This window comes from Dendropsophus ebraccatus, chromosome 2 (assembly GCF_027789765.1).
Source record: "Dendropsophus ebraccatus isolate aDenEbr1 chromosome 2, aDenEbr1.pat, whole genome shotgun sequence".
Lineage (NCBI taxonomy): Eukaryota > Metazoa > Chordata > Amphibia > Anura > Hylidae > Dendropsophus > Dendropsophus ebraccatus.
Window position 1 is genome coordinate 177,410,397 of NC_091455.1, and position 27,978 is coordinate 177,438,374.

A 27,978-nucleotide genomic window follows, 5' to 3' on the forward strand; every position below is an offset into this window, starting at 1 on the left:
GCCCCCAAACAGTTATAAAGTCCCTATGTCACCATATAGTAATAATGCCCCCTGCGGTGCCTCCATAAAGTAATAATGCCACCTGCTGTTCCTCCATATAGTAATAATGCACCCTGCTGTGCCTCCATATAGTAATAATGTATCCTGCTGTGCCCCCATATAGTAATAATGTCTCCTGCTGTGCCTCCATATAGTAATAATGTCCCTGCTGAACCTCTATATAGTAATAATGTCTCTGCTGTGCCCATATAAGTATGTATGTATGTAGGATCCTCTGCTGTGCCCCCAAACAGTTATAAAGTCCCTATGTCACCATATAGTAATAATGCCCCCTGCGGTGCCTCCATAAAGTAATAATGCCACCTGCTGTTCCTCCATATAGTAATAATGCACCCTGCTGTGCCTCCATATAGTAATAATGTATCCTGCTGTGCCCCCATATAAGAATAATGCCTCCTGTTGTGCCTTCATATAGTAATAATGCACCCTGCTGTACCTCCATATGGTAATAATGCCTCCTGCTGTGACATATAGTAATAATGCCTCCTGCTGTGCCTTCTTATAGTAATAATGCACCCTGCTGTACCTCCATATAGTAATAATGCACCCTGTTGTGCCTCCATATAGTAATAATGCCCCTGCTGTGCCCATGTAGTAATAATGCCTCCTGCTGTGCCCCCATATAGTAATAATGCCCCTGCTGTGCCCTCACATACAGTACTATTGCCCCCTGCGGTGCCCCTCCATATAGTAAAAATACCCCCTGCTGTACCTCCATATAGTAATAATGTCCCTGCTGTACCTCCATATAGTAAAAATGTCCCTGCTGTGCCCATATAGTAATAATGCCTCCTGCTGTGCCCCATATAGTAATAATGCACCCTGCTGTACCTCCATATAGTAATAATGCCTCCTGCTGTGCCTCCATATAGTAATAATGCACCCTGCTGTACCTCCATATAGTAATAATGTCCCTGCTGTGCCCTCCATATAGTAATAGTGCCTGCTGCTGTACCCCATATAGTAATAATGCCCCCTGCTGTGCCCTCATATATAGTACTATTGACCCCTGCGGTGCTCCTCCATGTAGTAATAACAACCCCTGCTGTACCTCCATATAGTAATTATGTCTCCTGCTGTACCCTCCATATAGTAATAATGCCCCTGTTGTTCCCCAATATGACCCAAGCATTATCGTTAACCCTTTAGTGGTGATCTTGTAGCTGGAGTTAGCCCCAAGGGATGCCCCCTGGTGGCTGTAGTCAACCCCTAGTGGTGTCCTGGTAGCTTTAGTTAACCCCCCCATCCCCAGTGGTGTCCTGGTAACTGTAATTACCCTCCCCCCTCCTCAGTAGTGTCCTGGTAGCTGCAATTGCCCTCCCCCTTCTCAGTGGTGTCCTGGTAGCTGTTGTCCCCCTTCCCTCCCAGTGGTGTCCTGGTAGCTGTAGTCCCCCCCTCCCTGTGGTGTCCTGGTAGCTGTAGTCCCCCCCTCCCTATGGTGTTCTGGTAGCTGTAGTCCCCCCCCCCAATGGTGTCCTGGTAGTTCACTTCCAGCCCCCCACCCCTTCCCCTCAGTGGTGACCCAGTGATGGTGGGAATAAAAAACAACAAATACTCCACTCACCTTTCCTCACTCCAGCAGTAGCCAGGTCCCCTGCCAGCGCATGTCTTCTCCGGCAGGCGGCGCACGATAAAATGACGTCACCAAGCGTGGCCCGCCCGAGAGAGAAGACGTGCGTCGCTCTGCCTCAGAGGAGCTGTCAGGCACCGCGCTCACCTATGTCTAGCGGCCACTGTACACAGGAGAGCACGGTGGCTGACAGCTCCTGTGAGGCAAAGCGGCGCGGGATGGAGTTTTCCCACCATAGATACACCAGCTGGAACCCTGGGTTTGGGCTGGTGGGGGCCCCATTGTAGTGCCCCAGGTGCCCTCCCTTTAATCCAGCCCTTGGTGTTCCTATTGATTTCATCCTTCGCAAAAGCCTGTACTTAAAAGTGTAAGTGGTAATGTAGCAATACCAGAGTTTTACCACTAGATGTCATTGTTATAGGTATGTATATCCAGATATTGCTCAGCTGTAGGAACTAAAAGGTTATTGTTTTGTTTATGCATCACATGGATCTGTATACCAATGGGAGTTCTTTCTTCTCTTAACCTGTCACCTCTCTCTTTACTTCTTTACACGCACTCTTCACCCACTCACAGCACAGTTTACACATGCTGTAGGAAGGAAGTCACATGGGTAGAGGAAGTGTGAGGTCTTTTGCCTTGGATTCTGTAGAGGAAGGACGCAAGCTAGGATGTTCCCTACAGCAGTGAAGTTGGACCCTGGCTCCTGCCAGGTCCCCAGTCCAAGTTGTGATCTAGATGTAGAGCACAAATATCTAGACACAGTTTATCTTCAAGTAACCGTATTCCACACTATGCAGTGTTAAGTCACTACTAGGGAGGACAAGTCAGGGATCATCCTAACCCATGCTGTGGACAAGAGGAACACAGTGCAGGACAGTATCCACAAGAAGTAAAGGAACTGATCCGGATAGAGCAAAGTTGCTAGATGCCTAAGCACTCTATCTCGCAGCAGAACTCTAACCACTCTTCTCATCCCAGGTAACAAGGTCTGGGGCTTGTGTCACCCTTTAGGATGAGTCACCTGACACTGGTGGGCAAAAGGTGGTGCAAAGACCAAAAGAGTCAAAACATGGGCAAAAGTATTCGCTCTACTCTTAAGTATTTGTAAAGCCTGGAGTCGTGGATCCACCGAACCGTCACTAGCGATGGCACTAACCTCACCAGGGAGCGGAGTCTAAGGGGCCGCTGGTCTTCACCAGAGCCCGCCGCAAGGCGGGACGGACTTGCTGCGGCAGGCGACCCCCAGGTCGCTACCCCTGGCTTGCTTGCTAGTGACGGCAGGCGAGGCGTGGCAGGAGCAGTAGGCAGGAGACAACAGGAAGGCAGCGGACAGGGAATGGGGACCGTGTAGCGAACAGGAACAAGGACTGAGGTCAGGAACAACAGGGAGCTGGGCCAAACGCTATGGGAAGCATGTAGAGGCTCCAACACCTGAGGTGGGGCAGGGCTGGAATTTATAGGAGAGTGTGTGGGCAGCAACCAATTAGGGGCGGACTGCCCCTTTAACTCCGAGACAGCCGGTGCTCGCGCGCCCTAGGAGGCGGGGACGCGCGCGCCGGCCGGCATAGCGACGGACAGGAGCGGGGCGAGGTGAGGCGCCCCCAGGGGCCAAAGTGGCAGCAGCGCCGGGTCCCTGCATGTGGACACCGGTGGCTGCAGGACAGGGTGATGGGGTGCGGTGGCGGTCCGGAGCGCGGGACGCCGCCGCAGCTCTGACAGTATTCTACTTATTTTACCTCTGAAGTTCTGGCAGAGCACAGTACTACTTGGATTGGGACTCTCTCGACATCCTCCTTTTTACTCTTCTGATCCTATTCTACCTCTCAGCACGCAACCCAGCCAGCATGGCTGTATCACTCTTTCAGCTCTCAGTACAGATCTGGTTTATCAAGTGTAAAGTAACTTATCAAGACAAAAGTGTACTGTATTTCCCAGTATCAAGTATCTATTCTAACGGGACTCTGTGGTTCTTCACTAAACACCGACACAGTGATCACTTCCTTGGGTTATCTCACCTTTCTGTGGGTGTCAGTGCCAATAGTCCGGACCACTGTGATAATCGCCCAAGGGACTCCCACACAGCCCGGCAGGTTACTGTCCACAGGGTAACAAGGTATAGCCAGCCCGCTACAAATAAAAGCAGGTGTGCCCGCATACCTGTGTGCCCAACCGGCACTGGCGTCACAACAAAGAACCAAAGGCCAGGGCTATATCTCGGCTTACCACCACCATCTTGGTGGCCCCCACAGCTGCAAATGACAAATTTGCCCTTGAAGGCTAATAAGAACTCTGTTAATTTCCAGTCGGGTTTACAGATTACAGCTGATTATTGGTGGAAGCAGTGGTGGCATATGCAGTGATAAACTTCTTGTCAGGGACCGTTCTAGCCAAGGACTTGTTCACACATCTGAGAGGCATGATTACAGCCATGACTACTTCAGCACGGAAACGTCTTATGCCTACATGAGGTTAAATTACATGAGGTGTGGGAAATTTTCAAACTTCATTTTCAGGGGCTAGGAGGGAAGCTTTTAATGATCACTTACATGTTTGGGAACAATGCTGGGGGCTCTCTTACACTATATGCATGGCTTATTTGGTTCCCTTTAATTGGTTCCCTTTATAGTGCATTTAAACAGAGAGATTTATCTGACAGATATTTGAAGCCAAAGCCAGGTACAGACTATAAACAGAGAACAGATTATAAAGACTGGGATCTATCCTCTTTTCAAATCCATTCCTGGCTTTGGCTTAAAAAATCTGCCAAATAAATCTCTCTGTGTAAAGACACCATTAAGGGGAGATATGATCAATTTATATGAGTATATGAATTGCTGTCGAAAAATTATGTTGCAAAGATTACAAGTAAACCCCCTTTAAAAGAGAAGGGTCTTTTTCTACCTCCACCTGGAGAAAAAAAAGGTGCAATCTAAGGAGGTGACATGCCTTCTTTACCATGAGAACTGTGAATTTGTGGAAAAGTCACAGCAAAAACAGTGGAGGGCTTCCCAACAAGCTTAAGGTGCCTTTACACAGATTTATCTGACAGATTTTGGAACCCAAAGCCAGGAGCACACTATTAACAGAGAACAGGTCATAAAGGAAAGACTGAGATTTCTCCTCTTTTCAAATCCATTCCTGGCTTTGGCTTCACAAATCTGTTAGATAAATCTGTCTGTTTAAAGACACTATTAAGGGTGGGTTCACATTATGGAATCTGTGCGGATAAGTTCCGGCAGATTCTGCCACTCGTACCCGCTCACGGTGGCGTGCATCTCCGCCTGTGCAATAGACACTATTCTATGGCCGGGCCGATTCCGCTGCCCGCCAAAAGAATTGACATGTCAGTTCCTTCGGCGGAAGGCGGAATCCGCACGGCTATAGAATGTTGTCTATGACATAGACACGGCGGAGATGCGCGCTGCCATGAGCGGGTACAAGCGACGGAATCTGCTGGAACGTATCCGCACAGATTCCATAGTGTGAACATATCCTTAGGGTGCCTTCACACGTACCGGTTTGCAGCAAAATCCGCTGCGAATCCATGTAGTGTGAAGGTCTATGAGTTACATATCCGCAGCGGAATTTTCATTCTGCTGCGGATATGTAACGCAGTCGCTTTAACCCCCCGCCGCCCGGAGCCTACATCACCTGCTCCAGGCTCCTGCTTGCTTTAAGGCCTCCCAGCATCTCCTGGTGGTCAGCCAATCAGTGTGCCGCCACCCGTACTGACTGGCTGACCGCCAGGAGATGACGGGAGGCTCCGAGGCAAGCAGGTGATATATGCTCCAGGGCTGCCCCCTGCCCGGAGCATACATTACCTGCTCGGCGCCGCGGCTGTGTGAAGCTTTTGGCTCCCCTCACTCCTCATCAACCAATCAGTGTACGGCAGCACTGATGAGGAGTGAGGGGACTCGGGAGCTTCCCCCATAGGACTTTACTATACCAGGATCTGCAGCAGATTTAGCTGCAAACTCGCAGTGTGAAATCCGCTGCGGATCCGGTACGTGTGAAGGCACCCTTACAGATGAGAAATATTAATGCATATGTGTAACTAGAAAATTTATCCATCTTTCATACCCCTTCATTTCATCCATCCATCCTTTACCTTAGTTGAAATGGATGGACATTTCTTTTTTTAACCTTACTTTGTGCTTTTATTATCTTTTTTTCATTTTCCAAGCATTTTTGAATATCTACGGACATCCTCTTTAGCATGAAAACTATGCAAGGTAACTACGAGCAGGATTACTGATGTTAAACACCAAGAAGTTTCACTCCTCAAAGAACATTCAAAATCAAAGCTTTATTAATACATTATCCAAATTACATTAAAAACACCCATTAAAAACATCCTATATACTCTGTATTATTAGCACCATTTGTCCCACATTTACTGGTACCTTAGCCCCCTGGGATGTTTTTAATGGGTGTTTTTAATGTAATTTGGATAATGTATTAATAAAGCTTTGATTTAGATTTATATCATGTGTATTAATTTCTTTGGGGAGTGAAACTTGTCAGTGTTTAGTATTTAGTTTAAGATTTCACCCCCTACTATCAGAGAAGACACTGTCTTTTTTTGGAATCTGTAGGCGTACTAAGGATTAATGATGTGTGAATAGGGCCTTAAAATTCTAATTCTGATAATTGCCCATAAAATCCAAGTGTAATAATAATAACAAGAAAATCTTGTGATCCTTAAGACCACTTGAAAAAACAAATTGGAATAATAAGCACTGATGAGAAAATCAAAGATAATAAATGTCTTCTGACCACTAGGTGGCAGCTGAAACCTGACTAATGTAGTGTAATCTTTTGCGAATAAACGACTACCAGACTTCTACATCTTTTGAAATTAATTTACAATGGCTGGAAAAACTGTCAAAATATGCTGTGACTATCACCAGAGAAGTGATCTAAAAGCAGTACTGTGATATACTCCTTGGGGCTATGTTCACACGTTGTATGACAACGGTCATTCCTTGACCCGCACGGAATGGCTGATGTCAGATATGATCATCCCAGCCGTACTGCAGTACCGGGCGGATGATCTTTAGCGCCACTGAGTTCTGATGTGTGCGAATCTATGTGCGCCCACATCAGAACTCCCCACTGCACACAATGGAGCGTGTGGCCGGAGCCGCATGCTCCTGTGTGTGCACGGACAGGTTATCTGCACCCGCTATTCATTAAATATTCATTCAGTTTTTTGCGGCGCCGCTAGAGATACCTACCAGAGCACATACTATGTGTATATGCTCTGGCCGGGATTCCATAGACAGCAGCGTAACGTATATTTTCGTATTATTCACAGCCGTTGTTGCAATCGGCAACAACGGCCGTACTTTTAGGAAAATATACGTAGCCTGATACTGTATTCTCTGCTCATTCCTCCTTTCAGAGGCAGACATATGTGGTACCCTTGTTCTCCAGCAGTAGATTTACTAAAAGGGATTGCTTGTCATAGAGTCTCTCCATATAGCTCACTAGCACAGCTTGTATTCTTGTGTGACAGGGATTTCGCCAGGATAACACAGGTGTTGCAGTTAACCCCTTAGCAACCAAGCCAATTTGGGCCTCATTATTCAAACCATTTTTGAGTGTATTCTAAGAGGTATAACATTTTTATTCGTTTACATTATAGCCATATGAGGTCTTGTTTTTGCAAGATGATGTACTTCTTAATGGCACCTTTTTGGGGTTGATATAGCTTACTGATTACATTTTATAAACATTTTCTGGGGGGGAATGAAAAAAATCTGACTATAGAAGAGGGATTTATCACCCACCTGCCTGGAATACAATAGCAAAAAAAGGCACATTATTTCACACACTAATTTAAGTTACTTTATTCCGACAACCATCTTGCTCGCTAGATAGGCGGCCATAGGGCGCTCCTGCCCTGTCCGCGCTGAAGAATGAACATGTTCATTCTTCAGCGCGTACAGAGCAGGAGCGCGCGCCTCCCATAGACTCCCATTATGAGCGGGAGGCTAACAGCATTCCGCGGCGGACAATTCCGTTGCGGAATTCCGCTACCTTTCCTCAGTGGGAAGGGGGCCTAATATAGATGGTCCCCTCTCCCCCTCCCTTATAGATGGCCCTTTCTCCCCTTCCCTTTAAAGATGGCCCCTCCTCCCCCCTTCCTTATAGATGGCCCTTCTCCCCCCCTTATAGATGGTCCCCTTCCCCACCCTCTTATAGATGGCCCCCCTTCTCCCCCTATAGATGACCCCCTCTTCCCCCCTCCCTTATAGATGGCCCCTTCTCCCCCCTCTTATAGATGGCCCCTTCTCCCCCCCTCTTATAGATGGCTGCCTCTCCCCCCGCCTATAGATGGCCCCCTCTCCCCCCTCTCCTTATAGATGGCCCGCTCTCCCCTCTGTGCACAGCAGATTAAAAAAAACACTCACCTGACAACCAGCTCCCCTGTCGAGCCTCTCTCCTCCTGGTCTGGCCCTGGCTGATGCGTGGCTGTCAGGGGTGTCCCGTCCTATCCCCGGCAGTGCGCGCATCAGTGAACTCCCTGTGCGGGAGGAGCTCTCTGATGCACGTGCTGCTGGGGATAGGATGGGACACCCCCAGCAGCCGCGCATCAGCCGGGGGCAAGTAGGAGCCGGCCAGGCGCCCCCAAGCTGTTGGTCCACCCGGTCCTATAAACGGCCCTGCTCCTAGCAGCCAGTATGACATGCTACTAGACAAAGTACAGGCCACCACTAATGCTTTTTCTATACAAGCTTCCCTTAGAGGCTTTTACCAATGTCTTCCCCATAGATCTCCACCTGAGCTTTACCCAGAGACTACCACCAGCATTGCGATTTTATAGCTGTAAAATAGAAGAGTTTGCTGCATAATATATTACTTGATAGAATTATATATAATAATCTCTATATTAATATATTAATTCCTATAAAATAAAATAATTTAAAAAAAACAGCAAACAGCCTTTCATGTGCTCAGTATGTTTATTTGATGCTGGTGTCCTGCTGCTGATCTGGTGACAGGTGAGGATGTCCTCAGGTCACTGTGGATACTAGGGGATGGGTCAGGTGAGACCTTCTTATCAGGGTCACCAGGAGCAGATCACTCTCCATTATTCCTCTATACTCGTCTCCTCCTGTAGGAAGCGCGGTGTCTACGCTTGTGTCCTAGGAGAAACAATAAGATGGGATAAGCTAAGAGCCATCATTGCCATAAAGTCTCATCATTACAATAGATGTTATACTGTATTATATACTGTATTTAGTTGGTGTGATGGAACCTGCACTATTTACCGGTTTTATGTTGTTTTCGCATCTTACGAGTCCTGTGAGTTGTTCGGACCCTATGAGCCCTCTGGGTCCTCTTTCTGCCATAGCTGCTTGTTCTGCCTTTCTTAGTAGTAGCCATGATGTCTTGATGTTACTGCTACACAAGGCTGGAGGTGACTGTCCTGTGGGATGCCAGATGAATGTTATATAGTCAGAGGCTATTATGACACGTACAGCTTTCTCTTTGTTTGGTAGCTATGAGGTCACATGCATAGTTACACAGACTGGCACAGTTTTATCAACCTGTCCTCCAATAGGAGTGTTCTTTGTTGACCATAGCAACCAATCACAGCTCGGCTTTCAAATATCCATGAGCCCTGGTTAAATGAAAGCTGAGCTGTGATTGGTCGCTATGGGCAACAAAGAACACTCCTATTGGAGGACAGGTTGATAAAGCTGTGCCAGTCTGTGTAGCTATGCATGTGACCTCATAGCTACCAAACAAAGAGAAAGCTGTACGTGTCATAATAGCCTCTGACTATATAACATTCATCTGGCATCCCACAGGACAGTCACCTCCAGCCTTGTGTAGCAGTAACATCAAGACATCATGGCTACTACTAAGAAAGGCAGAACAAGCAGCTATGGCAGAAAGAGGACCCAGAAAGCTCATAGGGTCCGAACAACAACTCACAGGACTCATAAGATGCGAAAACAACATAAAACCGGTAAATAGTGCAGGTTCCATCACACCAACTAAATACAGTATATAATACAGTATAACATCTATTGTAATGATGAGACTTTATGGCAATGATGGCTCTTAGCTTATCCCATCTTATTGTTTCTCCTAGGACACAAGCGTAGACACCGCGCTTCCTACAGGAGGAGACGAGTATAGAGGAATAATGAAGAGTGATCTGCTCCTGGTGACCCTGATAAGAAGGTCTCACCTGACCCATCCCCTAGTATCCACAGTGACCTGAGGACATCCTCACCTGTCACCAGATCAGCAGCAGGACACCAGCATCAAATAAACATACTGAGCAGATGGAAGGCTGTTTGTGTTTTTTTTTTCTAATAGCAATCATGGGTGGTTTTAGGTGTAAGGGGCCTATTCCACGGAGCGATAATTGTCCAAATCGGCCCAATTCGGGCGATTATCGCTCCGTGGAATAAATACAGCGATCAGCCGATGACAATGATCATCTGCTGATCGTTGATTTAGGTTTAAACCTATAATTGCGCATCGCTACATATCGCTACATATAATAGCCCTGCATCCTGGATAGGTAATGTATAAAGTTTAAAGAGGATGTACCACCCGTTTTTCGGACCGCCACCCGGTTCCAGTGCATGGCGCCGTTCGATCCAGCGGTACCGGCCGGTGCTAAAGCACTGGAGGTCGGCCGGGCCGCCCCCAGTGGGAGGGAATTCCCTCCCCTGTATGACGCGGCTCCATTCATTCTAAGCGAGCCGCGTCATACAGGGGAGGGAATTCCCTCCCACTGGGGGTGGCCCGGCCGACCTCCAGTGCTTCAGCACCGGCCAGTACCGCTGGATCGAACGGCGCCGTGCACGGGAACCGGGCCTCGGTCCGAAAAATGGACCGCAGCATCGGCTTCCCCGTGCCGGCGCCGATCGATCCGTGGGTTCAGGTTAAAGAGGATGTACCAGGTGGTACATCCTCTTTAAGCAAGGGCTGCAAGGGCATCGGTAATGCTGTTAATGCAGCCCTTGTTAAACGATAATCGGGACTTGAAATAGGCTCAGTTTACAGTTATTATTGGGCCCCCATCGGCCCGTGGAATAACAAACACCCTAAGTGTGGCCCTGGGCAAAAGTGGGGCCCAAATGCTTGAATATGGTACCAAAACATATTCATAATTGAATCAGGAGGGCAAGCCCCCTACACAGGCACACAAAATATTTCTATGCATTGGTACCAAACAATACTGCTTTAACCCTTTGAGGACCAAGCCAAAATGACACAGTAGACCGTGCAAATTTAGATTTTTGTGTTTTCGCTTGTTTTTAACAATTCATTTTACCATAACATGTATGATGAAGCCCCATAATTATTATTTATGAAAATATAAATTGGTAAAATAGTAAAAAATAATACAATATGGTAACTTTTGGGGGGTTACTATGCCTATGTAATGCACTATATGGTAAAAGTGACATAATACCATTATTCTATAGGTCAGTCCGAACACAACCATATGCAGGTTTACACAGATTCTCTAATGTTATATATATATTTTTTTAATGAAATCCTTTTTTTTTTGACAATTATTAATTAAATGGGCCTATTGTGACGCTTATAACTTAAATTTTTTCACCTACAGGGCTCTATGGGGTGTAATTTTTTCTGCCGCAATCTTTAGTTTTTATTAATACTATATTTGTGAAGATCGGACGTTTTGATCACTTTTTATTAAATTGTTTTAATATATAATGTAACATAAAATCGGTATTCTTGGCACTTTTCCCCCTCTTTTCGTCTACGCCGTTCGCCGTTAGTGATGACGATTGTTATATTTTAATACATCTGACAATTACGCACGCTACGGTATATTATATGTTTATTTATTTTGAGAATGTTTTATTTATATAATTTGAAAGGGGGGTGATTTAAACTTTTATTGGGGGAGGGGCTTTGGGGCAGTGTAATAATGATTTTAACTTTTTTTTTAACACATTTTAAGTCCCCCTGGAGGACTTTTACATACATTACTTTGATTTCATAAACTGATCATTGCTATGCCATAGGAATAGCATTGATCAGTGTGATAGGCGATCTGCTCATTGAGCCTGCCTGTGCAGGCTCAGTGAGCAGATCGCCGATCGGACCGCACGGAGGCAGGTGAGAGACCTCCTGTGGTCCGTCACACTGCGGAGATCCTGATCGGTAAGTGACAAGAGACTCCCCCTGCCACTTACACTTAAATGCCGCAGTCGCACCGCGATTTAAGGGATTAATGACACTCTGCAGCACGATCACTGCAGCCTGTCATTAACAGTAAGGTGGCGGCTGCTCTCTGCAGCCGGCCCCCACCTCCAGGGCGCGCTTCATAGCAAAGGACGTATCGGTACGCCCAGGGTCATCTGCACACAGACTTCCAGGGCGTACCGGTACGTCCTTGGTCGTCTAGGGGTTAAAGTGTCATTGTCGTTATAACTTTCAAAATGTAAATCAACAGTAGATGTGATATAAAGCAAATTTGCACTATACATTCATTATTTATCTTTTAGTTATCATGAAAAACCCGGGACTTCCTGTTTTTTGACTCTTTTTTCCCTCAAAAAACTGGAAACAGTCAGAAAACAGGAAGTCCTGTGTATCCCATGCCATCTGAGTGCTCACAGACAGAAGGCGATTAATGGTCACATTGAGCCATGACTCTCTGTAATGGCCCCGTGTGCATCTACTTGAGAGCCCACCCTCTGTGTAGTCCCCCTATAGTATATGGCCCGCCTCTCTGTAGCCCCTCCTTATAGATGGTCCTTCTATGTAGTCCACTATAGTAGATGCCCCCTCTATGTATGCCCTATTATATACGCCCCTGTGTATTCCTCTTATAGATGGCACCCCTATGTTGTCCCCCCGTGTTATAGATGGCCTCCTGTGTTGTCCCTTTATAGATGGCTCCCTATGTGCCCCCCCTTATAGATGTCCCCCCTATGTTGTCCCCTTATAGATGTCCCACTCTTTCCCTATGTTGTCCCATTATAGGCCCCCCCTCCCCCTATGTTGTCCTGTTATAGGCCCCCTCTCCCCCTATGTTGTCCACTTATAGGCCACCTCTCCCCCTATGTAGTCCCCTATAGATGGCCCCCTCTCCCCATATGTAGTCCCCTTACAGATGGCCCTCTCTCTCCCTATGTTGTCCCCTTATAGATGGCCCCCTCTCCCCTATGTTGCCCCCCCTTATAGATTGCCCCATCTCCCCCTTTATTGCCCCCCTTTATAGATGGCCCCTTCCCCCTTTTTTACCCCCTTATAGATGGCCCCCTCTCCCTTACAGATGGCCCCTTCTCCCCACCCCTTAATTATACCCCCTTATAGATGGCCCTCCCCCCCCCTTATAGATGGCCTGCTCTCCCCCCTCCCTTAAAGATGGCCCCTTCTCCACCCCTCCCTTATAGATGGCCCCTTCTCCCCCCTTTATAGATGGCCCCCTCTCCACCCCCCTCCTTTATAGGTGCCCCCCCCCTGATATAGATGCCCCCCTCATCTCCCCCTCCCTTATAGATGGCTCCTCCCCCTCTTATAGATGTCCCCCTCTTTTCCCCTCTTATAGATGGCCCGCTGTTCCCTCCCTTATAGATGGCCCCTTCACCCCCCTCCCTTATAGATGGCCCCTTCTCCCCCCTTTATAGATGGCCCGCTGTCCCCCCTCCCTTATAGATGACCCCTTCTCCCCCCTGTTATAGATGGCCCCCTCTTCCCCACCTTATAGATGGCTCCCCCTTATATAGATGGCCCCTTCCCCCCCTTATAGATGGCCCCCTCTTCCCCCCCCTCCTATAGATGGCCCCCTCTCCCCCTCCCCTTATAGATGGCCCCTCTCCCCTCTGTGCCAAGCAGACAACCCTCTTGCCCGTCGGGCTTCTCTTTTCCTGGTCTGGCCCCGGCTGATGCACGGCTGCCGGGGTTGTCCCGTCCTATCACTGCCAGCGCTTGCATCAAAGAACTCCCTGTACACCGGGGATGGGACTTCCATCACAGGGAGCGTCTTTAACAAACGCCGAAAGTCACAGCCACAGGTGCACAGGGAACTCTCTGATGCGCACGCTGCCGGGGATAGGACGGGACACCCCTAGAAATGTCCCTGTCCCTAGCAGCCAGTATGACATGCTACTAGACAAAGCCCAGGCCACCACTAATGCTTTTCCTATAGACCACCACCAACACTTCCCTAAAGACCACCATCCAAGCTTCCCTTCGAGGCCTTCACCAGTGGCGTAGCTATAGGGGTCGCAACGGTCATCATGGCAACCGGGCCCCTAATTACAGGGGGAATGCTAAGCTCCCTTGCCACTTCCTGCCTCTTTGCAGTTCTCTTGAATCAGCTGTGAAAATGGCAGCCGATTCAGGAGAACTGCACTGAGCCTGCAGGCTGCCTAATGCTGCAGTGTGGGGTCCTGATTCCTCCCCATCACCTGTTTCCTGCTCCACTCTGCTGTCTGTGCAGAGGCGGAGGGGGAGGGGCGGGAGAGCATGGTTCGATGCCAGGAGGAAGAGGAGGGAGGAGGAGTAATAATAAGTAAGTGTCTGTGTGTGTCTGTGCTGTGTGTGCTGTATGTGTCTGTGCTCTGTGTGTGTGTCTGTGCTGTATGTGTCTGTGCTGTGTGTGTGTGTGTGTCTGTACGGTGTGTGTTTGCCTGGCTGCCTGTCTGTGCATGAGAACTGTGGATGTAAATATGCAGTGTGCGAGTATATGTGTATAAAATGTGTTTCTGTATGTAATGTGCTCAGTATGTGTATTGTGTGTGTAAAGCATGTACAATTTGTGTTTATATGATGTATGTATATGTATGCATATACAGTATGGGTGTGTATATGATGCATGTACAGTATGTGTGTATAATGCATGTACAGTATGTGTGTATATGATCTATGTGTGTGCATGTACAGTACGTGTGTATGATGCGTGTACAGTAGTGATGAGCGAATAGTGAAATATTCGATATTCGTACGAATATCGTACAGATATTCGAGTATTCAAACGAATATTCAATCCCATTAAAGTTTAGGAGAACAAGTATTCGATTATCGAAAAACATCTACTCGACCACTTGGAGGAAAAAAAACGGAAGCTGGGGGATTTGAACGCTTATCGAATATTTTTCGAATATGCGGCGAACTATTCGATAATATTCGATAGACCGAATACCTTACTATTCGATTGAATATCTATTCAATCGAACAGTATTCGCTCATCACTAGTGTACAGTATGTGTGTATCATGCATGTATATGTGTATACGTGTACAGTATGTGTGTAGGTGATATATGTGTATATGTGTAGTCTATATAACAGTGTGAACAGGATGCTATGTTGCACCTGGGTGTTGGGTGTGTTTTACTACAGCCGCTCCACAGCTGTCACAATCATGTCAGTCCATAAAGAAACACATACAATACTTCTTTTCAAATGGTCAAATCTTCATGATTAGCAAATTCCAGCAGTACATACAAATGTACATTAGTAATCCATGTGTATCGCCCAGTGCATATGACGCAGCTTCAGAGAACATCTATTCCTCCAAGTTCCGTCATTGACATCTCAGGCGTTGTTCACAGAGGCGAGATGATCCATGATACATGTGCAACGTTTCAAGCCTTGACAAAAAAAAGCATTTTCCCTTGAAACGTTGTCGTATACACTGGGGGATATACATGGATGTTATTACTAATGTAAGTCTGTATGTGCTGGCATTTACTAATAATGAAGATTTGAGCATTTGAAAAAAAGTATTGTATATGTTTCTTTATGGACTAGTATATATATATATATATATATATATGTGTATGCATGTTTAGTATGTGTGTATGATGCATGTACAGTGTGTGTGTATATGATGTATGTATATGTGTGTGTATGCATGTACAGTATATATGTATATGATGTATGTATATGTGTATGCATGTACAGTATGTGTATGTGATATGTATATGGCGAATATGTGTATATGATGTATGTATATGGTGTATGTATGCATGTATAGTATGTGTGTATATGGTGTATGCCAGCACAGTATATGTGTATACGATGTATGTATACGATGTATGTATGTACAGTATGTATGTAGATGTGAGCCCCAGAGAAGAGCAGGAACCTGGAAAGGTTATCCCTAGAACTACAACCTCCATTATGCCCTGTCCTTCAGTTTATGATGAGAGTTGTAGTTTTTTGCTGCAGGTGGCTCCCCAGGTTGCAGCACTACGACCTCATCATGGCCTGCTGGAAGTTCATGATGGGAGTTGTAGTTTTGCAGTTTCTCCAGATTGCAGCACTACAATCTCCGTGTCCTACTGGCAGCTTATGATGGGAGTTGTAATTTTGCAGTCTTCTGTCTCTCCAGGTTGCAGCACTACAACCTCCATCATGTCCTACTGGCAGCTCATGATGGGAGTTGTAGTTTTGTATTCTTCTGTCTCTCCAGGTTGCAGCACTACAACCTCCATCATGTCCTACTGGCAGCTCATGATGGGAGTTGTAGTTTTGTATTCTTCTGTCTCTCCAGGTTGCAGTACTACAACCTCATCATGGCCTGCTAGCAGTTTGTGATGGGAGTTGTGGTTTTTCAGCTGCAGAGTCAAAGATTGGTACACAATGATCAGAGAATGACACGGTACAGTCCATTAACTATAGGGGACAGTGGTACAGTACATGAGGTGGAGGCAGTGGTACAGTACATGAGGAGGAGGCAGTGGTACAGTACATGAGTTGGAGGCAGTGGTACAGTACATGAGTTGGAGGCAGTGGTACAGTACATGAGGAGGAGGCAGTGGTACAGTACATGAGTTGGAGGCAGTGGTACAGTACATGAGGAGGAGGCAGTGATACAGTACATGTACAGTACATGAGGAGGAGGCAGTGGTACAGTACATGAGGAGGAGGCAGTGGTACAATACATGAGGTGGAGACAGTGGTACAGTACATGAGGGGGAGGCAGTGGTACAGTACATGAGGAGGAGGCAGTTGTACAGTACATGAGGAGGAGACAGTAATACAGTACATGAGGAGGAGGCAGTGGTACAGTATATGAGGTGGAGGCAGTGGTACAGTACATGAGGTGGAGGCAGTGGTACAGTACATGAGGTGGAGGCAGTGGTACAGTACATGAGGAGGAGGCAGTGGTACAGTACATGAGGTGGAGGCAGTGGTACAGTACATGAGGCAGTGGTACAGTACATGAGGCAGTGGTACAGTACATGAGGAGGAGGCAGTGGTACAGACATGAGGTGGAGGCAGTGGTACAGTACATGAGGAGGAGGCAGTGGTACAGTACATAAGGGGGAGGCAGTGGTACAGTACATGAGGAGGAGGCAGTGGTACAGTACATGAGTTGGAGGCAGTGGTACAGTACATGAGGAGGAGGCAGTGGTACAATACATGAGGTGGAGACAGTGGTACAGTACATGAGGGGGAGGCAGTGGTACAGTACATGAGGAGGAGGCAGTTGTACAGTACATGAGGAGGAGACAGTAATACAGTACATGAGGAGGAGGCAGTGGTACAGTATATGAGGTGGAGGCAGTGGTACAGTACATGAGGTGGAGGCAGTGGTACAGTACATGAGGTGGAGGCAGTGGTACAGTACATGAGGAGGAGGCAGTGGTACAGTACATGAGGTGGAGGCAGTGGTACAGTACATGAGGCAGTGGTACAGTACATGAGGCAGTGGTACAGTACATGAGGAGGAGGCAGTGGTACAGACATGAGGTGGAGGCAGTGGTACAGTACATGAGGAGGAGGCAGTGGTACAGTACATAAGGGGGAGGCAGCGGTACAGTACATGAGGAGGCGGCAGTGGTACAGTACATTAGGAGGAGGCAGTGGTACAGTACATGAGGAGGAGGCAGTGGTACAGTACATGAGGAGGCGGCAGTGGTACAGTACATGAGGAAGCGGCAGTGGTACAGTACATGAGGAGGCGGCAGTGGTACAGTACATGAGGTGGAGGCAGTGGTACAGTACATGAGGAGGAGGCAGTGGTACAGTACATAAGGGGGAGGCAGTGGTACAGTACATGAGGTGGAGGCAGGGGTACAGTACATGAGGTGGAGGCAGTGGTACAGTACATGAGGCAGTGGTACAGTACATGAGGCAGTGGTACAGTACATGAGGAGGAGGCAGTGGTACAGACATGAGGTGGAGGCAGTGGTACAGTACATGAGGAGGCGGCAGTGGTACAGTACATTAGGAGGAGGCAGTGGTACAGTACATGAGGTGGAGGCAGTGGTACAGACATGAGGTGGAGGCAGTGGTACAGTACATGTGGAGGAGGCAGTGGTACAGTACATGAGGAGGAGGCAGTGGTACAGTACATGAGGAGGAGGCAGTGGTACAGTACATGAGGAGGCGGCAGTGGTACAGTACATGAGGAGGAGGCAGTGGTACAGTACATGAGGAGGCGGCAGTGGTACAGTACATGAGGTGGAGGCAGTGGTACAGTACATGAGGAGGAGGCAGTGGTACAGTACATGAGGAGGAGGCAGTGGTACAGTACATGAGGAGGAGGCAGTGGTACAGTACATGAGGTGGAGGCAGTGGTACAGTACATGAGGAGGAGGCAGTGGTACAGTACATGAGGAGGCGGCAGTGGTACAGTACATGAGGTGGAGGCAGTGGTACAGTACATGAGGGGGAGGCAGTGGTACAGTACATGAGGAGGCGGCAGTGGTACAGTACATGAGGGGGAGGCAGTGGTACAGTACATGAGGAGGCGGCAGTGGTACAGTACATGAGGAGGAGGCAGTGGTACAGTACATGAGGTGGAGGCAATTGTACAGTACATGAGGGGGAGGCAGTGGTACAGTACATGAGGTGGAGGCAATTGTACAGTACATGAGGGGGAGGCAGGGGTACAGTAAATGAGGTGGAGGCAGTGACAGTTCATTAAGACACAGCGGCACATTAGAGGGCATCACCTAAGAGTCATCGGATATAACTTTTTTTGTCTCCTCTGACTGCGCTCATCCGATGGGATGGGGGGGGGGGGCAAGCTAAAATTTTGCACCAGGGCCCATCAGCCTTTAGCTACGCCTCTGGCCTTCACCAATGTCTCCCTCATACTTCTCCATACGAGCTCTATCCAGAGACCACACCAGCATTGAGAGTTTATAGCTGTAAAATAGACATAATTGCTGCATAATATATTACTTCATATAATTATGTAAAATAATCTGTATATTAATTCCTATAAAATAAAATAATAAAAAAAAACAGTAAACAGCCTTCCATCTGCTCAGTATGTTTATTTGATGCTGGTGTCCTGCTGCTGATCTGGTGACAGGTGAGGATGTCCTCAGGTCACTGTGGATACTAGGGGATGGGTCAGGTGAGACCTTCTTATCAGGGTCACCAGGAGCAGATCACTCTCCATTATTCCTCTATACTCGTCTCCTCCTGTAGGAAGCGCGGTGTCTACGCTTGTGTCCTAGGAGAAACAATAAGATGGGATAAGCTAAGAGCCATCATTGCCATAAAGTCTCATCATTACAATAGATGTTATACTGTATTTAGTTGGTGTGATGGAACCTGCACTATTTACCGGTTTTATGTTGTTTTCGCATCTTACGAGTCCTGTGAGTTGTTGTTCGGACCCTATGAGCTTTCTGGGTCCTCTTTCTGCCATAGCTGCTTCTTCTGCCTTTCTTAGTAGTAGCCATGATGTCTTGATGTTACTGCTACACAAGGCTGGAGGTGACTGTCCTGTGGGATGCCAGATGAATGTTATATAGTCAGAGGCTATTATGACACGTACAGCTTTCTCTTTGTTTGGTAGCTATGAGGTCACATGCATAGTTACACAGACTGGCACAGCTTTATCAACCAGTCCTCCAATAGGAGTGTTCTTTGTTGCCCATAGCAACCAATCACAGCTCAGCTTTCATTTTACCACGGCTCATGGATATTTGAAAGCTAATCTGTGATTGGTTGCTATGGGCAACAAAGAACACTCCTATTGGAGGACAGGTTGATAAAGCTGTGCCAGTCTGTGTAACTATGCATGTGACCTCATAGCTACCAAACAAAGAGAAAGCTGTACGTGTCATAATAGCCTCTGACTATATAACATTCATCTGGCATCCCACAGGACAGTCACCTCCAGCCTTGTGTAGCAGTAACATCAAGACATCATGGCTACTACTAAGAAAGGCAGAAGAAGCAGCTATGGCAGAAAGAGGACCCAGAGGGCTCATAGGGTCCGAACAACAACTCACAGGACTCATAAGATGCGAAAACAACATAAAACAGGTAACTAGTGCAGGTTCCATCACACCAACTAAATACAGTATATAATACAGTATAACATCTATTGTAATGATGAGACTTTATGGCAATGATGGCTCTTAGCTTATCCCATCTTATTGTTTCTCCTAGGACACAAGCGTAGACACCGCGCTTCCTACAGGAGGAGACGAGTATAGAGGAATAATGGAGAGTGATCTGCTCCTGGTGACCCTGATAAGAAGGTCTCACCTGACCCATCCCCTAGTATCCACAGTGACCTGAGGACATCCTCACCTGTCACCAGATCAGCAGCAGGACACCAGCATCAAATAAACATACTGAGCAGATGGAAGGCTGTTTGCTGTTTTTTTTTCTAATAACAATCATGGGTGGTTTTAGGTGTAAGGGGCCTATTCCACGGAGCGATAATTGTCCAAATCGGCCCGATTCGGGCGATTATCGCTCCGTGGAATAAATACAGCGAAGGCTATTTACTGTTTTTTTTCTAATAGGAAACCCGGGTGGTTTTAGGTGTAAGTGTGGCCCTGGGCAAAATTTTAAACAGTAGGGGTCTTTGGCACCAAGCACCCCAAGCAATCGCTTGGGGCCCCCAACATCGTGGATATGGATATGGATATATGGATTGCAAACATGCGGGCGAACCGCGAACATACGCCCGTAGTACAGTTATGCTTCCCTAGCTTGTTTCGAAGCGATCTGAAACTGGTCATTTACTTGGAAAACTTCGCCCAGCCCAATAAAACACACATAACCGTTTGGACCTAAAAATCAAGTTCAATTTGGCTGAAATAAGTACTCCGTACGGGACCACATGGAAATCCACGGCCGTGAGTTGGAACATTTCCGTCCTCAAACAATGGTCTTGTTCATTTTTCACGGCGCCGTATACAATCCGGCCGTAAGCTCATACATAGTGTGTACTGGGCAGCCGTATATCGTATACTTTCAAGCGAACGCATCAACCTCAAAACTAAGTGCGTATTCGCACTACGGCCGGAAAGATACGTAGTGTGAACATAGCCTTAAAATGTCACTGTCGTTATAACTTTCAAAATCTAAATCAACAGTAGATGTGATATAAAGCAAGTTTGCAATATACATTCATTATTTATTTTTTAGTTATCATGAAAAACACGGTACTTCCTGTTTACTGAATCTTTTTTCCCCTCAAAAAACAGGAAACAGTCAGAAAACAGGAAGTCCTGTGTATCCCAGGCCATCTGAGCGCTCACAGAGAGAAGGCAGTCATGTGATTGACAGTCACATTGAGCCGAGACTCTCTGTAATGGCCTCAATTTCTGTGCTTAGTTTCTTTTTTCAACCAGCACTGTAAATCTGCCTTGTTTTACAGCATGATAACAACAACAAAAAAAATAATGAATGTAAATAATGAATTGCAAACTTGCATTATTTCACATCTACTGTTGATTTAGATTTTGAAAATTATAACGACACTGACACTTTAAGGATGCCCTCACACACATTTTTTGTGGCATTTTTCTGGCCCACATAAACGCCAGTGCAGAGCATGGCACTTTTTGGTGTTTTTTCTGACGTTTTTAATTGTATATGTGAAAGTATTTGTGGCAACAATGACGTTAGGATAGTTTGGTTGGCGTTTGGACCCTAACACGGACTTCATTACTAAGAGCCCCTTTTCCTGCTGGTGGGGTCGTGCGGGGGGGGGGGGGGCGGGGAGATGGGGACAAAGAGTGGCAGTCTGTTCCCTATTGAGCTAATTTAACCCTCTGTGGGCCAGACTGTGCTCCATTAAACGTGGGGGTAGGGTTAAACTACCCTCTGGTGCCAGTACAGTGGGATCCTGCTGCAGCTACTGATTGGCTGAGCAAAGAATTATGCAGTTTCTTCTCAGCCAATCAGCGGCTGCAGCGATGTCCCGCCACAGCCGCTGAATGGCTGATCAGACACTTAAAGAATCAGTGCCCGGCACATTTGTGCATCTGTGAATAAAGAAGATGTCTATGCTTAGTATGAATGCTCTATACTGTTTTTTGTGGCACCCAAAGGGTTAAGTGGGGATGTATTGCAACCCCCTGGGTGCCAGACGGTAACCAGCTATATGTAAAGATGCTGTATACTGGTAAGGAGCAGAACACCTGTCAAAATGATGGCCTTTTTTTGTGTGTCCCTCCTTTTTGTTTTTGAGATGGCGGTATTCAGAGGATTACGTTGGATTACATGGAGAACGTCAATAATCAGCGGATATTTATTTATTATTTAATAAAAAATATTTATTAACCCCTTAACCCCTTCAGGACAGAGCCCTTTGATGCCCTGATGTCTGGGTCAAATTAATGCAATGTTCCTCCCCGCCCTCTAAGAGCCATATTTTTTTATTTTTTCACCTACATGGCTGGTCGGGATGTCATTTTTTGTGCCATGATCTCTACTTTTTATTAATATCATATTTGTGTAGCAGAAAAATTTTGATTGCTTTTTATAAATTTTTTTCTGATATATAATTTAATAAAATCATTAATCCTGGTATGTTTTTTTTTTCCGTTTACGCTGTTCACCGTGCTGGAACAACGATAATGCTATATTTTAATAGATCGGACAATTCTGCACGCTACGATATGTAATATGTTAATTTTTTTTGTATTTTTATTTTTATAATGGGTAAGGGGGTATTTTAAACTTTTATTGGGAGGGGGTTTATAAGAGGTTTGTAATACTTTAAAAACTTTTTTTTTTATTGCACTTTTTTTTTTTTTTTCCACTGTAAAAGATACCATAGCATAGATCAGTGTTATCGGCAATCTATGTATAGAGCCTGCCTGAGAGCAGTCTCTATACATGGATCGCCAATCCGACAGGACGGAGGTAAGAAGCTTACCCCCGCCTGTCGGCACAAGCTTGTTCTGTCACTGAGTACCTTAAACGTAGCGATTGCTATAGATCACGGCTTTAAGGGGTTAATGAGACAGAGCTGCGGGACCGCAGTTCTAGTGTGACTGTTCGAGAAAAGTTAGGTTTGAGTCGAACATCTTGAATTTTTCGAACTCGAACCGAACCGAACATTTTACTGTTCATTTGAGTTAACGTTTGAGTTAGCGTTCAAGCACCTTTTTTGACAGCCAATCAGTGCCCCTGATTGGTTCCCTTTAATGCGGTTCTTTTAAGGTTCAGTTTGGACAAACCTAAACTTTTCTTCAAACACACATTAAATGCTATGTGCAGTGGCGTAGCTACCATAGAGTCAGGTTAGGCAGTTGCTATGGGGCCCGTGCAGGAGGGGGGCCTGGGGGAGAAGGTAAGAGCCTGTGTCCTTCTACTTAACCCCTTATGTACTGCAGTGTGTAAGTGACCCAATGTTTACTTACATGCTGCAACAAAAAAAGGGTTAAATGCAATACAGGAGAGAAAAGAGCGCTGCACCTCACACCTATGGCACTAGTGCCTCTCGGCTGCATAAAAAACATCAGAATTTTGTGTATGAATTGATCAAGACACACTGCCCCATGTACCGCGTGCAGGTATCTGATACACATGGGTCCCTACACTAAGGGCCCTTTTACACGTAAAGATTATCTGACAGATTATCTGCCAAAGATTTGAAGCCAAAACCAGGAATGGATTTGAAAATAGGAGAAATCTCAGGCTTTCCTTTATTACCTGATCTCTGTTTATAGTCCATTCCTGGCTTTGGCTTCAAATCTTTGGCAGATAATCTGTCAGATAATCTTTCCATGTAAAAGGGCCCTAGGTCCACACTGTGCCGGTCAGTGACCACCACCCCCGCAGGCATGCACAGTCAGGGAAGGGAGGCCATGGAACGGCCCGGCGACCCTCATATCATGGGGGGTCATGGGGCTGTGTGGCTTGATCAATTCATACGCAAAATTCTGATGTTTTTTATGCAGCCGAGAGGCACTAGTGTCAGCCATAGGTGTGAGGTGCAGCGCTCTTTTCTCTCCTGTATTGCATTTTGCTTTCTTTCTTTCTTAGTGTTTAGAGCCACATGACCGCAATCAGCAGGAGACACCTGAGTGCACATGCTTTTAATCCCTCCTGTTTGTCCCATTCTATCTGCAGTAGCTATGGTGAGCGCAATACCTCATCCAGACTCCTTCTCCGCCGGCAGTGCTGGCCGGGTTCTGGCGTGGCATTTTTGGGCCTGGTCCTGTGATATGGGGGTCAAGGGCTGTTCCATGGCCTCCCTTCCCTGTCCATATAGTGCATTACGTAGACACAGGAACCCCCCAAACGTTACCATATTGCATTCTTTTTACAATTTCACCTATTTATATCTTCATAAATAATATATTTGGGATTCCGTCATACATGTTATGGTAAAATGAAAGACGCCATTACAAATACAACTATTCCTGTAACAAACAAGCCATTACATGGCCTGTAGATAGAAAACTGAAAGTGCTAGAGCTCTTAGAAGGGGAGGAGGGAAAAACGAAAGCGCAAAGATCAAAATTTGCGCGGTCCACTGGGTCATTTTGAGCCTGGTCCTTAAAGGGTTAAGTGATTTACAAATCACATTAAATCATATAGAATCAGGTGGAGGGAAACAACAGAGACCATTTATTATACAGGTACAGTATGTGCAGTGTGCAAATCAGATCAATCACGTTAGAAATGTTCCTTAGTTGTTATGTACATTTGTGCATTGTCATGATCTCTCACTCTGGGGCTATATTCACACACATCATTTAATGTCCGTTTAATTAGCATTGTTTTGCGACAAATTACAATTTCGTGGTGTAATATTTTTTTGCACGTGATTTTGCACGGATGCACCTGCATCAGAACTCAGCGGCACTAAAGATAATCTGGCCGGTACTGCAGTACTGGGTCCAGTGGCGGAATAAATGTACCCTGGGCCCCGGGCTGTCCACCCAACCGGGCCCCCCCCCAGTCAAGTCGCCCACATTATAATCCGCTACTGCCCCCCCTCCACGCTGTCCCCAATAAACACTGCCTGCCTCCCCTCCCTGCTGGCCCCAATAAACATAATGTTTGGTCCCTTGCTGCTACCCCCAGTAAGCATTGCCCACCCCACCTCCACTGCCCCCAATAAACATATTGCCACTTGTTCCCCCAATAAACATATTGCCACCTTACCTGGTCCCCTGATGTTGCCCCCCCCCCCCAAGGTCACAGCAGCACAGAGGATGTCAGGACAGGAGGGTGCGGATCTAATAGGAGAGGTCACAGCAGCACAGAGGATGTCAGGAGAGGAGGGTGCTGGTCTATAGGGGAGGTCACAGCAGCACAGAGGATGTCAGGAGAGGAGGGTGCTGATCTATAGGGGAGGTCCGAGCAGCACAGAGGATGTCAGGAGAAGAGGGTGCTGATCTATAGGAGAGGTCCGAGCAGCACATATGATGTCAGGAGAGGAGAGTGCTGATCTTATAGGGGAGGTCCCAGCAGAACAGAGGATGTCAGGAGAACAGGGTGCTGATCTATAGGGGAGGTCACAGCAGCACAGAGGATGTCAAGAGAGGAGGGTGCTGATCTATAGGGGAGGTCCGAGCAGCACAGAGAATGTCAGGAGAGGAGGGTGCTAATCCTATAGGAGATGGTCCCCCTTTATAGATGGTCCCCCTCTTTCCCCCCTTATAGATGGTCCCCCTCTTTCCCCCCTTATAGATGGTCCCCCTCTTTCCCCCCTTATAGATGGTCCCCCTCTTTCCCCCCTTATAGATGGTCCCCCTCTTTCCCCCTTTATAGATGGTCCCCCTCTTTCCCCCTTTATAGATAGTCCCTCTCTTTCCCCCCTTATAGATGGTCCCACCCTTTCTTCCTCTATAGATGGTCTCCCTCTTTCCCCCTTATAGATGGTCCCCCTCTGCCCCCCCTTATAGATGGTCCCCCTCTTTCCCCCCTTTATAGATGGTCCCCCCTCTTTCCCCCCTTATAGATGGTCCCCCTCTTTCCCCCTCTATAGATGGTCCCCCTCTTCCCCCATATAGATGGTCCCCCTCTTTCCCCCCTTATAGATGGTCCCCCCTTATAGATGGTCCCCCTCTTTCCCCCCTTATAGATGGTCCCCCTCTTTCCCCCCCTTATAGATGGTCCCCCTCTTTCTTCCTCTATAGATGGTCCCCCTCTTTCCCCCTCTATAGATGGTCCCCCTCTATCCCCCCTTATAGATGGTCCCCCTCTTTCCCCCCTTATAGATGGTCCCCCTCTTTCCCCCTTTATAGATGGTCCCCCTCTTTCCCTCTTTATAGATGGTCCCCCTCTTCTCCCCTTTATAGATGCCCCCCCCAGTCAGTAAATAACACAAAAATAACAAAATACAACTCACCTACCCTGCGTTCCCCCGTCGATCCTCTCTCCTTCTGCAGTCTCCGGCTGATGTGCAGCTGCCGGGGGTGTCCCGTCCTCTCCCCGGCAGCGCGCGCATCACACAGCTCCTAGTGCCGCCTGGGCCCTGACTTCCGGTACACAGAGCGTCTCTAACGTGTGCTCCCAGTACCGGAAGTCAGGGCCCCAGGCGTACAGGGAGCTGTGTGATGCGCGCGCTGCCGGGGAGAGGACGAGACACCCCCGGCAGCCGCGCATCAGCCGGAGACTCTTGTGATTGCAAGCGAAACAATGCTTGCTGTCACAAGAGTGCAGTGGCGAGGGGAAGGGGGCCTCCCGGGCGGCATTATAATGTGGGCAGCGTGGCATGGGCCCCCCCAGAGTCTCGGGCCCCGGGCGGTCGCCCAAACCGCCCACATTATAATCCGCCACTGACTGGGTCACGGAACGGCCGGTCCCTTACAGCGTCTGAACATAGCCTTACAGTGCAAAAGCAATGTGAATGCATGTGTGATCACAGCCTCAGGAATTTCTTTAATAAGTTAAAGCGAATGTACTACCAGGTACATCGCTTGGTGTTTTTACATGAACAGACCGGCACCGGTGCAGGGATGCCCAATTCCTATGCATGGTGCTCGTCTATTCCCGAGCACCAGCTGGGCATGAAGCACTGGAGGAGGGCCTGCTGGTCCCCAGTGTGACGAAAACCTGTCCCCTCTGTGACCTGGCTCCATTAGAATCAATGCAGCCACGTCACAGAGGGGAGATTATCACACTGGGAGCCAGCGGACCTGCCCTCAGTGCTCCAGGGTTGGCTGGTGCTCAGGAATAGACTGAAACTGTGTGCGGGAACTGGGCAGCAGTTAAAAAAAGGACCGCGGCACTAGCATCCCCACACCAGTCTGTTCATGTAAGAAAACCACCAAACGATGTACTAGTAGTACATTCGCTTTAAATTATGTAGGGCCAAAGTAGGTTACCCCCTATATGATTGTCAACACATGTTAGGTAGTAGACAGCAGTCCTCACCCTTGAGGGTGCATGTAAAGTTACACTGGCTGCTTATACAATGTATCTGATCCATAATGTATGACGACTACATTACACTTTGCATTTTATAAAGTAATCCTTACATTAACTTCCCTTACTTACACTAAAAGGATTCATAAGTCCATTAAATTCAAACACTATAGTACATACATACAGGTTTTGTATATACTTATTACTCTAATGAGCTGATTATTCATCTTTGGGTCCCTTCAGTCCTGGTGATGCTAAGTGAGCAAACTGAAGCACAAATACGGGGAGGTGGGGTGGGGGGCTGTATGTGTCGGAGGGACTGGGGGGGATTCAACATCAGTGTATTTTTTGTGAGTGTGGTCTGTTGCTGCAGTGTGATTTATTGAAAGTGCAATATGTTAATAGGTGAACAGTCTATTTTTGAAGCCTGAGACAGAATTGTTGCAAAATTGTTACAGAATTAATTTTGCTCAACTTAAAAAAAGTCTCAGACATCTAAATCACTCAGCACACATTCATGTTAGAAAATATACCACCCCTTGTGTGCAGTCAGCATGGGACAAGTATAGAGCATTTTTTTTTTTTTTTTTAATAGCAAAATTTTACAACTTTTACCACCAAATTGGGGGGGGGGGGGATATGTTATAAGAGACATTTCTGAGACTACTTCTATTTTATTAGGGCTATGTTCACACATAGTTTTGCCGTCAGTGTTTTTCCAACCAAAACCAGGAGTGGCTTGAAAACATCGGACCTGTGAGAATCTTTCCATTATAATTTTGCCCTGTCCGTTC

General features: G+C 47.0%; 4 long non-coding RNA genes across 4 annotated transcripts; 2 read left to right on the plus strand and 2 right to left on the minus strand.

Annotated features, from left to right (window-relative positions):
- Positions 1 to 8,582: 8,582 nt before the first annotated feature.
- On the minus strand, positions 8,583 to 9,290 carry LOC138784782 (uncharacterized). The gene is made up of 2 exons (XR_011361937.1): positions 8,911 to 9,290; positions 8,583 to 8,784 (listed from the first exon to the last, which is right to left on the minus strand). It is a non-coding gene; the product is annotated as an uncharacterized lncRNA (long non-coding RNA).
- Positions 9,231 to 9,942, plus strand: LOC138784783 (uncharacterized). The gene is made up of 2 exons (XR_011361938.1): positions 9,231 to 9,614; positions 9,741 to 9,942. It is a non-coding gene; the product is annotated as an uncharacterized lncRNA (long non-coding RNA).
- Positions 9,943 to 18,859: 8,917 nt separating this feature from the next.
- LOC138784786 (uncharacterized) lies at positions 18,860 to 19,581 on the minus strand. The gene is made up of 2 exons (XR_011361940.1): positions 19,176 to 19,581; positions 18,860 to 19,061 (listed from the first exon to the last, which is right to left on the minus strand). It is a non-coding gene; the product is annotated as an uncharacterized lncRNA (long non-coding RNA).
- On the plus strand, positions 19,499 to 20,210 carry LOC138784785 (uncharacterized). Its single transcript, XR_011361939.1, has 2 exons — positions 19,499 to 19,882; positions 20,009 to 20,210. It is a non-coding gene; the product is annotated as an uncharacterized lncRNA (long non-coding RNA).
- The last annotated feature ends 7,768 nt before the right edge of the window (positions 20,211 to 27,978 follow it).